The following is a 17,417-nucleotide window of genomic DNA, read 5'->3' as shown; positions in this document are numbered from 1 at the left end:
ACTGGAATTTATACCTTCAGCTCTCCTGGTTCTCAGGCCTTGGACTCGGGCTGGAGCCATATATCAGGTCTTCTGAGGCTCTAGCTTGCTGAGTGCAGATCTTGGGACTTAGCCTCCGTAAGTAATTGTGTGATCCAATTTCTTCCAATCAATCTTTTCGTGTGTGTGTGAGTGAGTGTATGCATATCCCATTGGTTCTGTTTCTCTGAAGAACCCTAATACCCTCTCCTCAGGCAGTTTTATTTGGTCACATCTGCCTAGGCATACACATTCAAACAGTGTCAGTTAGACAGCAGGCTGCTTTAGGTATCTATTTTTATTCACCCCCAATAACATCGTCAACATTCTGTTTCATATGGTAGTCACTAACAAGGTGTGGCTCTTTTGATTCATATAGAAATCATTAAAATTAATGAAAAGTAGCAATTCAGTCCCTCAATCACACTAGCCACATTTTAAGTACTGAGTAGCCACATGGCTAGTGGCTATCCCATGGAAAGGCACAAACATAAAGCATTTGCTTAATTGAAGAATATTCTATTAGACAGCCCTGGGTTATACAATAATGGATTCCTGCCCCATCGGCACATAACTATAGAATCCTTTTGTATCCCTTGATTTCATTTGACAGTTTCCTACACAATTAAAACAAATAGGGAACACATGGTATATAGCCAAAAATGACCCTTGAAAATCCACCAAGTCATGGACAGTTTGTGCATATACCACTACACAGATATGTAAAGATATATAAGGCATTATTTAAATACATGTATCTGAAAAATACATGGATATGTAACTATATAATATAGTATTTAAATATTTCAATTATTCTCTCAATACCCCCTCTCTCTCTGACAGAAAGATCATTCCTGTATTTGTGTTAGCATAAAAGTGAAACTCTTCTGCTCGTTTCCAGTTTTCAGCTGTACAAAGGCTCTCTTATATTGTGCTAGTCTATTTCCAAGCCTGGCTGCAGGAAGTCCGTTCCTGACTGTGCTGATTTCACTGCCGGTCTGAAGGTACCCAAGGCAGAAACTGACTCATCAGTTATCATTATGATAGCAGGTACCTCCCCCACTGTTGGTATGTGGGTGCCTTCCTCAGCCTGGATGAGAAGCCAGGAAGGAATTCATCTGGGAGAGAGAAGAGTAAGAATGAGAGAAACCATGATTGGTTTAGGCAGGATCTGAGGTAGCTCTGGAACAGAAAATATTAGTATAATATGGCCAAGTGAAGAAAAACAGGTAAGAAATTTCACTTGGAGAAAATGAAGAGATCGAAGGCACAAAGGAGGGTATTGGCAGAGCTAGTTTTGAGAAAGTAAAGACCAGAGCTGTCCAATTTCTTATCCAGGCATCACAGATCACCAGAACTGCCCCTGTTTCTCAGCACGTCATTCATACATCCTCTCTCTCATCTTCTCGGTCCATTGTATCTGCTGCCTGCTCCCTCTAAAACCCCCCAAAACTCCTTCACCAGGGAAACTTATTCTGCTCTCACCTCCCCATCAAGTCCACCTCTACAAAGCCTTGTCTGACTCCTGCACTTGCACGCCCTCAGAGTACGTTGTTTATCCTCTACACTTTCCCAATCACATGCTTATATCTCTTTTCCCATTAAATTTTGAACTGCAAGGTGCCATACGTGTGTCTTACTAACCTATGTGCTCAGGGACCAAAACATAGTATGTGATTATCTGGCTTTAGAAAAAGTAAATTGATGGATTAATAAATGAAAAACAAGCAAACAAAAAAGAATAATAAATGCATGAGAAAGAGAGTGACAGAACAACTCAAGCCAGTGAATTACTGAGGTCTGTGTGGAGAGAGTGGAAGTGCTACTAAGTAGACCAGAAACTTTTCCAACTTTTATCAATGTTTCTGAATTACTCAGGATTGGTTTGCAAGAGACAAAAATCCAACTCAAAGTAGTGTAAACAAAGGAAGGATATCTTGGTTTCTGTAGTTGATGAGGCCAGTGGTAGAAGCCTCAGAGGTAGAATGACTCATCAGGAATCAATTGTTCCAGCTCTCAGCCATGCTGTTTTCTATGTTCAATTTGTTTTCAGACTGTCCTTTCAATGTGGTGATCTGGCAGCTCCACGATGATCAGAGCTGACTATCGCTAGTTCCTGCCCCACCAACTTTCATGGAAAGAGATTCTCCTTTTCCTTATTGTGCCAGCAAATTTCCAGGTGAACCAATCTTGGTACCAGTATAGACTACTCTGGCACAGTGTACGTGGTGTCTAGTGTGAATATGGGATGCCGTGATCGTCCAAGTTTGGGGCACATAATCATTCCCGAAGCCAGGACTGGGCTTAGCCCTCCTGGTCTACATGGGTTGGCAGTTGAGCTGTGGTATCCCAAAGTAAATTGGGAAGAGGGGGAACAGACAAAGGGAAGACCAAAACAAATATGTCCCCAATGGTTCCTTTTCAATGCCATTCTCTTCCTGTAATATTATATGAAGAAATTGTGGTTCATTACACATCTTTATTTCCTCTGTGGTAGAAAACATGATGCTAATGCTTATTTCATTACTGTCTCCAGATCTACAAGTGGCTGTCCCAAAGAAGAGAGTGAAAGCAAGTGCTACTTGTTGACACGTTCTTTTAATCCTCCTAAGGGTCATTGTTATTATATTATAATGAACCTCTTCCCAACACTAATCTGCTATTGCTTACCCATTAACCATGCGATTCATATCCAGGTTGGTTCACTCGTCCTTTCCTCTCTGGCAAAGGAACGTGCCAATCAAATCTTTTTCCCTCTCTTCTTTCTGAAATTGCTCAAAGAACTCCATCTAAATTGGTGTTTCTCCACTACTGGTAGTGCTATGTGCTTTTAGGTGGCGTTAAACAGCATTAATTCACGTGATGAAGTTATTTTTCCTTACATTCTCTATATCTCCTAATTAAGTGGTCAAGAAAATCTTAATTTGAACCCAGTATACACTTTTAGCATTTGCCTTTACCAAGGAGAACTAATTTCACTGAGTCTTTAGTGGGCACCAGTATCTAGCGAAAAGCTCATAATATTTTTGTGGTTTCCTTGTCTTTAGCTGTACCACTAACAACTATGCATGTCAAATAATGGTAGTTTCAATTTAAAGAAATGCTGAATATATGATTTTATATACAGTTATGTAAGTAAAAGAAACCAGCCAATTATTGCTAAGATATTAAATGCATAGAAGTACAGATGCTGTGTTGTAATGCAGAGGTCAGTAATATAATTTAGATGATTATGGGCTTGAAAGTGCTGCTGACAAGTGACTCTATTCAGTGCCTTCACCAAGGCCACTTTCGCTTATATACTTATATAAACAAAATGGGATCTAGTAGATTTTTTTAGCTTCCAAATTGTTACAGAATATGTTTAAATAAGCACTGAATATGAAATATTGTATGAAGTGATACTTTGGAGATGTAAATGTTCATGCAAGATTGTGTTTTATTGAATTAACAGACAGGTGGGATCTTTTAAGAGTTGCTGGTTTTATATCAATTTCTACAACACAACGGGAAGCAGCATGCCAAGGGTCCTTCATGTCAGTGGGATATGGAGACCAATAGTTCCAAAATAATAACTTGAGACAACCTCCAAGGTTCTGGAGTAAACCGCAGTGAATTGTAGATTTGCTTTCAGTGAAGTTCAATCACAACTGTTATTAATTAGCCAGAGTTAGTGATTAGGGACTTCCTCCTCCCATTCAGAAGATAAACTGTTAACAAGAATTTCCTTCAAACTCAAATGACTTCACAGTAGAAGTCACTTGGAAACATTGTAAAAGATAATAACATATGAAGCACAGATTCGCCTAAACAAAATAAAATGAATTCAGCAAATGATGAGGAGTCAGTAGTTAAATATTGTGCCCCTCATGGGATTTCAGTAACGTTTTTTGTTCCACTAAGAATAGAGGGTAAGTGCAACCCAAGAACTAAGGCTGCTCTTCCTGGAGTGCTAGAACATGGCTATTAGATTCTAATGGGATGCAGAAAATAGACTTCATGATGAAAGTTTCCTGCAAATTTACTCATTCTCATTAAGGAAGACATTTGTTTTCTTATTGCCCCTAATTTCCCTGGTAGCCTAAAGAAGTAAAAGTTAAAGACTAATAACAAAAATAAGTTCAGTAATTGTTACATTGAAGTTAAAAAAAAAAAAAAAACATAGTGAGGAAATAAGAGGAAACAATATTTCTCCCAGTCTGGGGCACTGTTTATTAGCAAATATACTCTTTCAAACATTAGCTGAAACAGGCCAACTATTTCCTACTGCTCTGCTCTGTATTTTAACAGCATCAATTTCAGCTTTAGGTGCAATATTATGAAGTTCAAAAATCCAAGCAAGTCTTGTGGAATTAATACATTTTAGCAAGCAAAGTGTTTAAACATGAATTATTTGGTATAAAATTACTTGAAAATGGTGCACAACATAGGCTACATACTGAAATTACATATTGAAAAGACAAAGTATATAGTTTCTATTAAATATGTAAGGTTATAGTAGTAATTCTATAAATAATAGTAACAGTTGAAGAAAAAGGCCAGTGTCAAATTTCCATTGGATTTTTTTCAGATTTAATGTAAAATAAAAATAGCATTCTCAGTGTAAATTGATTAAAAGCACATCTTGTAAATCTCTGAGTTATAGCTGCATCCCCATAAAAACCAAATAAAAAAGATCCTTTTTTAAAATGTCCTCAAATATTGACAATTTAAAGAAACCCTGTGAAAATAAATAAAATATGGAGAAATAGAACAGATATTATAAAGTAATATGTTAAGAAAAATAAGTGCTGGTTCTTTGCAAGGGAGGAGAGAACTTAATAAATACACAGAGTGCAAACAATCAACTAGAAACACCTGTGGAAATTCCAATAAAACTGCAAAGGTAAGAATTACATATACACAAAATTTGGATTAAAAGAGGAGAAACTCTTTTTAAGTCATCAGCATTTTTAAGTCAGGAAATAATAGTTAACATTCTATGTAAAATAGATTGGTGCCTGGGGAAATTTTAAATTATCAAAATTGACACCTACATCAAATAGTATGCTGTATGTCAATTATATCTCAATAAAAAGGAAGAAAAAATAAGTAAATAAAATAACATAAAAAGTAGGCAAATGACTTGAAAGTATTTGAAAGAGAAATATCCATGTGGTGGCATTATAGCATGGTTGAGAACATGAACTTTTGGTTTTGGAGTCAAACTCAGATTCCACCATTTGCTAGCAGTCTGACCTTGGGCAAGTTCTTAATCTTCTAAATGCCCCTGGGCCTTCTTTGCAAAATAGAACTTATAATGCTTATATCATAAATTGTTTCAGTGAGTTAATAAAGTCACATATATACAAAGAACTTAGCATTACATCTATCTCATAGTTAGTTTTTAATGTGTTGATTTTTAGTACATTGAAAAAGCACACACAAAAAATAAACCGAGAAAATGTTCACCAAAAAAAACAAAAATAGAATTGACTGATTTAATTATGATACTTCCAAGGAGATCAATATACCAAAATTAAAATAATAAATTCGAATGATATTTAAGGACAAGCAAAACATAAAAATAAATGGTAAAGAAAAACAATGTGAAATTGTATAAATAAGGTGGTACAGACTTTATTAAGAGAGGGAGAGAGGAACTTGGATAGATGCACTGAAATAAACACTAAACGAAAACATACCAAACGATTAACAGAAGCCCTCTCCGGGTGGTAGGCTTACGGGGAATTTTCTAATATGAACATGTGTTACATTTTTAGTAATAGAATAAATAAAATAAAGGCATTCTTAAGGAATTAGAATAATGATATCCTAATATAGATGTATCTAGTATATGTATTTTAATGATCATTAAATCAAATTCTTATAAAATTTTAGAATGAATTTTTTATAATTTTATAAGGAAATAAAACTGATATAGAATTTTTCCCATTGAAATTTATGTTCATAGTGTCTAGAAATCTCAAGTTTTCATATTTATTTTCACTTCAAAATTTTTCAGGTAGAAGACAGAGCTCCAATCTAGCATTTCTGAGGGGTGAGTAGAGGGGAAAGATAACTCTAAAGGTCACGAGGAAAGGAAAAACTTGTACTCTTAATATGTCCTTGGAGAATCAACCTAACAACCTAAATTGGTTTCTTAGGAGACTAGTAGCCAAGTTGTTTAAAAAGAAGGTCCGTGATTCCAGAATTCTATTTTCTTCTCATCTAAAAATATCTTGGAATGTGATAGTCTTGAAACCCCTTTGGAACTTGGCTTTCCTGAATGGCATTTCAAAATAAATTCAGTTGCTTTATTATGGAAGATTTTGTTAGGCTTTTATCTCACACATTATTTTGGACACTGACAATGAATCCAAAAATTCAAAACATAAGCAAATAATTCAAAGTTATCCTTGAAAAGCTACAAATGAGGCAGTATTTGTAGTGAAAAGAATATCGAACTGGAAGAGGATAGAGCTGTATTTCTGGATTTGTCACCAATGTCTGTGGTGATTCATTTTGATTCATTGGAGTCCAGTTCTCTGATCTGAAAAATAAAGAGGCTGTATGTGATGTTTTCCAAGTTTCTTTGCAAATTTAAAAAGAAGTCTGTGAACTGTCATAAGTTAAATGGTGTTGGTATTCCTAGGACATACGAATTCTGTGATTAATGAAGTGTATTAAAATCAGTACATTTCAACTATCTTTCAGTGGGGAGAGATATAATCAAAATATTAAGTGTAACTCTGAAATTCTTAATATAGAGCATTTTAGTAGTGCAGCAATTATCAAAGCAAACCTTTGAATCCCAGAAAAGTCAAACAGTAGATTTTCCTGGATTATCTTAGTAAACTGGCAATGACCAGAAAGGCCGTATGTTCAGAAAAAGTGATGAACTTTAACTCAATGGTGGCCCATTAAAGGCAGAATAAAAATCTACTAATATAGATCCTCCCATAAGGGCTCATTCTTCAAGCTAGGTCAGATTTAGACCTTGATATTGTCTGGATGCTAATTTCAATGTCTTTCTCCCTGTCTCTGTCTTTCTCCCTGTCTCTGTCTCTCATCCACACACATCTAATGAAGGAAAACAGTCTTTTTAAAAAAAATCTTTTTAGTTCTGTCCAAATATTGATAAAATTTTAATAAAATCTACTTGGAAATTGGAGAAATGGTTGATTCTAGCTTCCCAAAATATCCAAGTTCTAAAATCTCTGATAAAGCTCTCCTGACAATTTCCTAGACAAAATACAAAATGGAAGTCTAAATGTAAAAGATAATGGGTGTCCATATATTGTCATTATAATACTGATAATATTGTATGATTATTCACACCACACGATAATTATGTTTATATGACAGCATCTCCCTCTGGATTGTGAGCTCTCAGTGCAAGTAGTGTGTCTCTGTATAATTCCCCAGGGCTTTGGACATGGTGGATTCTCAGTGTATGTCTGCACAATTAATGTTGGATGAATGAAGATTCAAGAATACATCCTGGATTTAAGGCATATTTATTTAGGGTTTTGGTTTTGCTTCTTTTTATTTAAATTATCTTCCCCTATGCGTTAGTATTTTGACAAGTAAAGCCAAGTAATTGTAATATCGTAGAATCATTTGGTGATGAAATAATATTTGTAAAATTATTTTATTGTGTAAATATGTATCCAACTATGTTGCTATTATAATTACCAATATGATGTAATACTAAGAGTGAAAGAAGTCCTCCAACTCAGCAGTTACTCTACCAATTTTAATGTCACCTGAAATTTCTTTGAAAGATGTAGAGTCTTTTATTCTTTTTCAAGACAAGACTGAGACCAAATATGGTTGTGAGGAACAGCAGAGTGACATGGATATATACCAATTGCTAACATCAGATTTTTTCAGAGTTGGGTAGAGGAAGAGATAAGTGGAGCAGGATATGGAATGGCGAAGAGAAGGCTTGCGAGGAGGGGTGAGGCTTCAGGTTTCCCAAAACTAGCCCTCAGGATGTTGATGCCCTGAACTCTTCCCTCAGAGGAGTTTTTAAAATACCTTTTTAATGTTCCAACTTTTAAATAAAATAATTTGCAAGTTCTTTCTCACTCGAGAATAAAAATGGCAACAAATTTAGCAGAGGGACTGTAGTCCGGGGGTAAAGACTATATAATAATAGATTCTGGCCCATTGCAGTCTTGACTCCAGCACTTACTAGCTGAGTGACCCTGGACCGTGTCATCACTCTGAACCTTGATTCCTCATTTGTAAAACTGGCATGATGTTTCATGTCAGTGTGTATGGTTGTGATTTAACATCAGCTTTCTACCCACCACGCCCGCCTTACTAGAGTAAGAGAACTACCTGAGCTTCATGGTTTTGCTATTAGCCACACACATGACAGTATCAACCAAACATGAAACACACTCAGGGAAATAAAGAAACCGCCTCATTTGAAGTGGAGAGAGCCGGGTATCTCAGAAGCACAAGCTCCTTAGACCAGCTTCTCGTGGGGTGTCAGTTTGTACCACATTCAGATGAATGAGCTTTTTCTTATGCTGTTTTTGGAAGGAAGTAATTTAGGCACAGATAAGCTAATGTCCTTATATTACGAAAACCTTCTTTTCTTCTAATGCAATAATGTTGCTTGTAAATCTTTCATCTACCCCACAGACAGAGGTGTATGCCTGTGAGTCCCTACAGAGATTTAAAGAAGTAATGCGCTCAAGGGTATTGTTCTAATTGTTGGAAAGACATAAAATGGGAGTTTGGTTTGATGATTCTGCAAAATCTCTTATTTTATTAATAAAGTTTTAATTTCCTTTAAATCTACTCTGTAATACTTGTTAATAGTACTCCTGCAAATATCTTTTATAAACATATCATCACAATGTTAGCAGGAAACAAAGGAAAAGGCTTAATGGAAAGAAAATCTGAAAAGATTTGGGTCATATTAAAAGCATAAAGTACAGGGACTTAGTAGTCTCTTTAAGTAATTCGTTATGAAACCATGTGCACTTAAAAATTCTATTAGGCTAAATGCTCTGCATAATATGTCAGCTGGGCTTATGATCAACCACCTTTGTATCAGAAATAGGGCGAATGGGAACTCACTGGTCTTTTACTAGTTGTGCTATGAAGTCATGGATATCTAATAAATCTCAATATGGAGCAACTCATACTGCTTCCCCATGAGCAAATGTGTTCTATCCACACTGGTTTTTCCTATGCTTTGCACCTCATTCTACTTTTGGCTTTCACTCTTATATCCACTTAGAATCCTGCTCACAGATTTTGACCTGGTCGTCTCACTTCACATGTCACCTCTTCAGGAAGGACTCCCATACTTTTAATGGTTCTCCTTTTATCCTGAAATTCTGTTTTATTTTTGCAACATTACTTTATTGTATTCTCAATGTCTAGAACAGTGCTTGGCACTTAGAAAGCAACAGATGTTGAATGAATGAATGAATGAATCGTCAAATTGTCTTACGTTAACCCCATGGTATAGGCAGATTCAAAACCAATACAAGACAAAAGATGCCCACAACCAATGTTTTAAAATAGTTACTTTGGAATTCTATGTTTTATTCATTCAAAACAAAACAAAACCAACAAACAAAAAAACACTCCAGGGGTGGGGTGAAGCAAGAAATAATATAATCAATAGTGGAGAGATTTCTTCTGCTCTAAATATGCCAGGGTAGGTTGGCCATCATTTATGCCTTGACAGCTCCCTCCTTGGTGGTATGAAGAAAGAAAGACAAGGCAGGCCAGCATGGGAGTACGTGTGTGCAATGACCCAGGCATCTTAGGGAGGCTTTCCCAGGCTCTGCCTGCTGCCCCTCTGTATAAGGGCAGTGGGAGTTTTACAATATTTTTTAACACAATTGGCAGCCAAAATGAGTACCTGGAATCTCATTTCATTCTGCCTCAGATTCCAGCTTTTGCATCATCAATCAACTGCCCTAATGTTTTCTTGAACTAAAAGAACAAAACAGTCATGGAAATATAAATACTTCCCCTAGCTACTTAAAAATTTTTGCATGTAAAAAAGGATATCGTCACTTAGAGATAAAACAAAGAAAAGAGAATAGAACTGAACTATTTTGTGAGTTGATTATAGGGAAAAACAATGTTTTTTTGCCCTTAGTATTCTACATACTCAGAAGAGGGAAGAACAGCAATATATTTTACATATCTCCATATATAAAATATAATGATATATATAAGTGAGAAATATAATGTGTGTATGTATATAAATATATATATACAGACTAGCTCTGTGCCAGTCACTGATAATACAGTAGTGAACAAAATGGCTGAGTGCTCTGCTTTTGTAGGAATTACATTCTATTGTAACTGGGAAGGCAAAAATAAATGAATAAATGAACAATAGCATTGCATAGTATCTTACAAGTATTACAAGGAAAATAAAGTATTATGAAAGATATGATACAGAATAATGAGAGGATAATAGTGTGCTATAACTTGAGAGATAAGGAAAGATCAAAGTGGCATCCTTGTGGTATCTGGGAAATTCTGAAAATAGAAAATTACTGTCCATGATCAAATAAATCCCTCTCTTCATGATAATATCTAACACATAGGATATTTGCCTTCGGGAAATTATACTAACGCTGGAAACTTGCAGAGAGCACTTTGTCCTCTTCTTTCCACAATGTGTCTGTCTCCCCACCACCAGCTTTGGCTCATTGTGAAGCTTTCTGTCTGGCTCAGCTTCATCGGCTGTGTTCAGTTCTCGGCTGTTCTCACTACTTCAAGGAATCGGAAGTCTGTTCATCATTTGCCCCTTCCTCCTGAGGAAGAATTCTGTCCTTCCTACTTTTCCAGTGTTGGGGTGCACTCATGGCCGAGCTCTTTCCTCTCTGGCTTGGTTTGCTCCTGAGCTATTCCCTGTCACTTGGCTTGACCCAGCCGCTGGGATGCATTTCTTGTATCTTCTTCCCAGAGGCCACCTTTACCCAAGAATGCCAGTTATATACAAGATTGTGTGTGTGTGTGTGTGTGTGTGTGTGTGTGTGTATGAGAGAGAGAGAGAAAGAGAGGACAGAGAGGGAGAGAGAGTGTTAACTCAGGCCCGCGGTGTCTTTCTACACATTCCCTAATGGATTTAAGCATTTCCAAATAGTCCAAGGGCTTTAAAAAGTATGAAGTGATAGGGTGCTGTTTCCTCACAAGGAATAACTAGCACTTTTTCTGAATGATAACATGATATATCCCCTAGTGCCAATACTTCAAACCCAGCATTCTTTTCAATTCCTTTGTTTCCAAGTCTACGTGAAATAAATTGCCAGTTTAGGAAGGTCCAGCAACAAGTTGGAGGAGGCAGATTAAGCTAAAGTGATGCTAAAATTTAATTAGATCTTTTAGAAAAAAAAAGATATCTTTAGTATCTAAACAGAGTGTTAGGTAAATGGAAGAAGAATCTAGGCAAATGTGCAATTGCATTAGTGGATATATTTAAACTCAATCTTAGTAATTATCTGTTAAGAATAGGAGTCGATAGCTCTTCCAGTGACCTTGAGCAAATTGTATAGTTCTTCTTGAAGTTAAAAGTTTCCCAGTCTGTAAACCAGAGTTAATATCATTTCCATTTACTGACTTCAAACAACGATAGGTCCTAATGTGTATGTATTATGTGTTGAGACATACCTATAAAAAAAAAAGGTTTCTACCTTAATAGAAAACATCATTACTTTGTTGACAACTCATGTCATGATATTTACATAGCACCTCAAAGAGTTAGAAATTTATACTCCATTTAACCCACAAGGAGCAGTTGAGTTTCTGCTCAATTTCCCCACAGGTATTAGTTTGTGTGTTTCCAATATGAGGCTTTTATTCTTTCCTGGTCATATTTCTAACCTTTTCAGATCATGTTTTTCTTTTTGTTTTCTATTTGTGTGTGTGTGTGTGAGTGACCAAGCCACACAGCCTGTGGGATCTTAGTTCCCCAACTAGGGATCAAACCTGGGCTCCCTGAAGTGGAAGGGCAGAGTCCTAACCACTGGACCCCCAGGGAATTCCCTCTTCAATAATTTTTATTTTATTTTTTCACCCTCACTTATGAATTCAAACCATCCAATTTTAACATCATTAGTAAATTTAATTAACATGTTTCTGTCAGACGGTTAGTAATGATGTTAAACAAAAACCCTATGTGTTACTACAATGACACCAAAGTCAATCCCCTTTTTGTGACAACTGGTGATACAAGAAAGCAGATCTGAGAGTTTCCTCCACAAAAGGTACAACTGAGAGTAGAATATAGCAAACTGGGAAAAATGGGATAGGATATTCTTACTATTATATTTTATGAAGACCAAGAAATTTAATCAGAATATGAAAAGCAATGGGATAGCCAAACATTTTTTTTTTCTTTTTTTGGTCCCTTGAGGTCAGTGTTAGGAATGAAAGGAAAACTCTCTGAGTTCCTTCCCCCTTGAAGTCACTAGCTGGTTGACAGTTAATAATTATAATATCTGGTATTGAATGAAGAACTCATGGGCATTGTGCTTGGCACTAGAATAAAAAAAAAAAACAAACCTAAGACACAAACCTTGATTTTAGAGATCTCACATTTTGTTAGGGACAAAGAAGTATAATTAATTTAAAACCAAAATGAGAAGTGTAAAATGGGCCATAGAGCACAGAGGAGAGAGTGAACTGCGTGATATGGAGGAGCTCAAGGAAGAAATGACATTTAAATTAAGTTTTTAAATAAGAATTTGATCCCTGGAAAATAAGAAGTTTATCAAAAGGAGAAATTTATGTGTGCAAAGACGTTTGAGAGTGAGTCACTTTCTGATGCTGGGAAATTGCAAATTGGCAAGTGTGGTTGGAATGAAATATACTGGTAGTAAGGACAGGTGGAAATGGCAGAAGATAAAGTTTGAAGACAGAACAATGGATCTTGAATGGCTTGGAAAGTGTTTGAAGTGTACCCTGTAGGCAGTTGAGTAGAGTTGGAGCAGCATAGAATTTTAAGTTGGACATTAACATGATCAGTTTATGTTAATATTGAAAGCTGGGCTGTGTGTTAGGGAAAATTCAATGCTGTTTCAATATTATGCCTTTCAAATCATTTCAATAGAAGCTATTTCATTCCATTGTAATAAGCAGATATGCAAGCAGAAATTCCACAAAATATGAATGGATATCTAAGTTTTGCTATTGATTTCTCCTCCATCCCTGAGAAGAAATTTATAATCATTAAAATAAAGTTCCTACTTCTCCAAAATGATATCATATAAAATGTATTATACGCTGAAAACAGAACTAATTCTAATGTTGAAAATGACATTATCTATTTTTCTCTAATTTTCTAGTTGTTATAATTAATTAACAAAGCTTTTTTAAAGCCTTGCTTTTCAAACATGGCTATTTTAAAGCCTTGCCTAATTAAATATTATATTTATTTAATGTATTTACCTAATTTTCTAGTTATTTTAGAAATAACTAACAGAGTCCATGTTAGAATTTTGAACTCTGCAATTAAAAAAAATCCCTAAATCGTTTTGATACACTTTCCTACTTTAGTAAATATCATTAACATGGTATTAGTGCTGATGACACACAATTTTGCAGTTAATCAGAGTTAAAACCTGAGTAACAATTCCCTTTTATATATATTAGCAAACATCTGAATGCAGAGGGTATAAAAAAAAGACATGTTCACCTCAAGAGATTATAAAAAGCTTTGAAACTTTTAAAAAAAATTAATTTCTGAGAACAACATGGTTGGTTACTTTACTCCTAAATAGAAAGACAAAAGGTTAATTAATAAGGCTTTAAACTAATAGTACTGAGCAGGACACCATCCATATATTAAATTCTAGAGGTACTTTTGCTCAATGAATAAATGGATCTTCGGTTAAACCACCTGTAAATTGATTAAACACTACCTGTTTTACTGACAGCTGTTCACCATTTTCCTGAGGCTTACAACCTGCTCTTGTCAATTTTTACTGAGCATTCACAAAGATTTAGGCACTGAACATACCCAGTACATTGTCTCCCTGACTCATTGAAGTTTACTTTCTGGTAGGACAACACCTGGCCTCTACATACATTAAATATGTCACAGCAAGATATAAAGGCAGTTCCACTTATATATTCATTCAACCCATATTCTCTGAATTATTTGTGTGCCCTGCACTATGTTAGGTGCTTGAGATATACATAGAGAGAGAGGGCAAAGGATGAATGTGGTCTCTCCCTTCATGGAGTAGATAATTAGAAATGTCATAAATGCTAAGAAAATTAGAAAAATAAAAGTGCTGTGGTATTCCATAGTTCAGGAAAATCTCACTAGGTTAAACTTAGACAGTTAAAAAAAAAAAATCTCATTTCTTGTAATTTCTTCAGTTTTGCCCTAGGTACTTCTTATTTTTTTAGGCCTATTGTTGAGATACAGGCACCATTTTTTTTCATTTCACCAAAGTTATTCAGTTTTGCAGTCAAGTCTATCAGTGTGAAACCTCAGAATGCTTATCCAAGTAATTTGGAAATATTCCATTTATGATAGGGCCATCGGATGGGACAGATTTAAGTGAGGAGCTTGTATACTGTTGCCCTGCAGGAAACATCTTATAATTATGATTTATAAATTTCAAGCTGTAATATGCAGTGAAGGTTACCATAATGGGAGACAGGAGGCTAGTTCAAGAATATTAGAACTTTGGTGCTTCCCTAGTGGTGCAGTGGTTAAGAATCCGCCTGCCAATGCAGGGGACACGGGTTCGAGCCCTGGTATGGGAAGATCCCACATGCTGTGGAGAAACTAAGCCCATGTGCCTCAACTACTGAGCCTGCGCTCTATGGCCCGTGAGCGACAACTACTGAGCCTGTGTGCCACAACTACTGAAGCCCACGCACCTAGAGCCCATGCTCTGCAACAAGAGAAGCCACCACAATGAGAAGCCCACGCACCGCAATGAAGAGTAGCCCCCGCTCACCGCAACAAAGAGTAGCACCCCGCTCACTGCAACTAGAGAAAGCCTGAGTGCAGCAGTCAAGACCCAACGCAGCCAAAAATAAATAAGTAAAATAATAAATAAATTTTAAAAAATAATATTAGAACTGATAAAATTGAGTAAATTATGTGAAGAAATGAAAGGAGACATTGCAAGGTGTCATCAGATTCTTAAGAAAATATCTTAAATTATTTCTTAAATTGGCTTTGCTGTTAACACAATCATAGAAACAATGGGTGATGTGGCGTTTTTAATTAAAACTCTATAAATCAAGAAATTATAGAAAATAAATTCCTAAAAGGAAAGAGCTAAAAAAAATTAAATCTGAATGATTTTCTTCTGTATTACAACATTTTCCAAGTGTTATTCATGTTAACTTTTCTACACCCAAATTTATATCCAGTACTTCAGCAATCAAACCAGTTTATAAATGAAATGCATAATGTTCCATTACTTTCATAGAAATCTGAGGAACAAAGTTCACGTGGTTCTTTTATCAATCGGAATTTTGATCACCATTGTGACTCAGAGAGGATATGATACACGAGGTGAGGTGAATTTTCTGCCCATGTGAAAATAGTAATAAAAAAATGAAGGTGACATTATTACTTCTTATCTGCTAAGCTTCATTATTCATCTGTCTAATGTCATTTCCCAACCACGTTATCAGTTCGTCTTTCCTTGGGTGTTTCTGATACTTAACAATGGTTTAATTACAGTTACCCAGAATAATATGGAGAACAAAATGATTATACACTATAAAGGATATTTAATTTCCCAGTGTTGGCCACAAAACAAGTTTCATCTAAATGCCTCTGTTTATTATGACCAGAAGTCTAGTCCCACATCTACAGTCATGGATGGTAACATTGTCCAGTGTGTTGGCACTTTCCTTTGATTTAATCTATTGGATAAAACATATGACCAAGAAGATACAGTCATGAGTAATATGTGGATTCCCTGTACCTTCCCCACTTTCTCATTACACAACTCTCTTCTCTCCCTTTCCTATTGTAATCCATGACTAATTTATAGCAGCTGAAAGCTGACCTCAAAGAAAAAACATCCTTTCTGCTATCCTTTGATCACTGTGGCAGCTACAAACTAAAACACTTTGCAAATCTGTCAGTCTGTGTATCCAGGGATAGACTGTCAGTCAGGTGGTAACCTTTACTGAGCCTCAGCACGCGTGCAGGGCGCTGCTCTCTCTGGCAGCTCTGGGATATCACAAAGGTACTAAAGAAATTCCTGCAAAAGCCCTGACCATCAGGGGCTCTTAGAGTAAAGGACAGCAATCAATCAATTCCAGGATGAATCTATGACTGTATAAAGGGGGTCTGTTCCTGCTAGAAATTTTCCTGTGAACTTTCCTCTTTGACCTCTGAGCTTACACCAAGATACTGATGGGATTGCCTATGACATGATTTTATAATTCAGCCGCCCAGGTTCACTTCTGCCCAGAGAAGTCAATAATTCTAGGGAGAGAATAATGAAAACCATTTCTCTTGGAAGGAAAAAACATCACTGGATACTCAAGAGAAATAGTATAGTATTCTTTTGATATGGGCAACTGCATTTCAGTTGGCAACATATTTAAGTCTTTTTTGTCTTTTAGCAGTTAACTCCATTACCTAATTTGGAGAGCTTTATAGGAGACATTTGTTATTTGTATGTATGGCATTCCCACATGGGAAGAGATAGACATGGATTAAAGGGGATAATGACTAAGGAGCATGGGATTTCTTCTAAGGTGATGAAAATGTACCAAAAATTAATTGTGGTGCTACAATTCTATATACTAAAAGCCATTGTATTGTGATCTTTCAATGGGTGAAGTGTACTATATGTGAATTATATCTCAGTAAGGCTCATTAAAAAAATTCCCTGTCTGTATCTGTGGTCTTCTTGTCAAATAATAGCCACAACCATCGTACTTGCTCCTTTCTTGATTGATCATATTTGACTATTTACAAAATTCAGTTTACTCGTTTTCCCTAGCCAACGTAAAAGAAAAAAAAAAAAGACTTTGAAAGCTGAGCTTTTAAGAGTCTGAATCAGATTATTACCTAAAGCACACACTTTCATGAGATGCAACATTTTTAATTATCCAGCTACATTCAATTATCCAAAATTCAGACCAAACACATAGTTGTTCTCACCATTCTCTGCCTTGGAGAGGTACCCCTTTAGCTCTGTCTGTGTATGTTGGCTATTGAGGTTGTTTCTCCCTAATTTTTCCCCAAAATAGATGTGAAACTGACTGTACTGCGACTCAAGCATTAGTTTATCAGAGTGCGACTGAGTTGTTTTCAAAGAACCACTGTTCCACAATTCCTTTTTTTTGTAGTCCATTATAACTACATAAAAATGCTTTAAAACATATTATATTATTCCTAAGTAAGTCATAGAAAATGCATGTGTTTTATGATTTGCTTG

This window comes from Balaenoptera physalus, assembly GCF_965194825.1.
Source record: "Balaenoptera physalus genome assembly, chromosome: 6".
NCBI lineage: Eukaryota > Metazoa > Chordata > Mammalia > Artiodactyla > Balaenopteridae > Balaenoptera > Balaenoptera physalus.
This window is presented reverse-complemented; position numbering follows the sequence as displayed.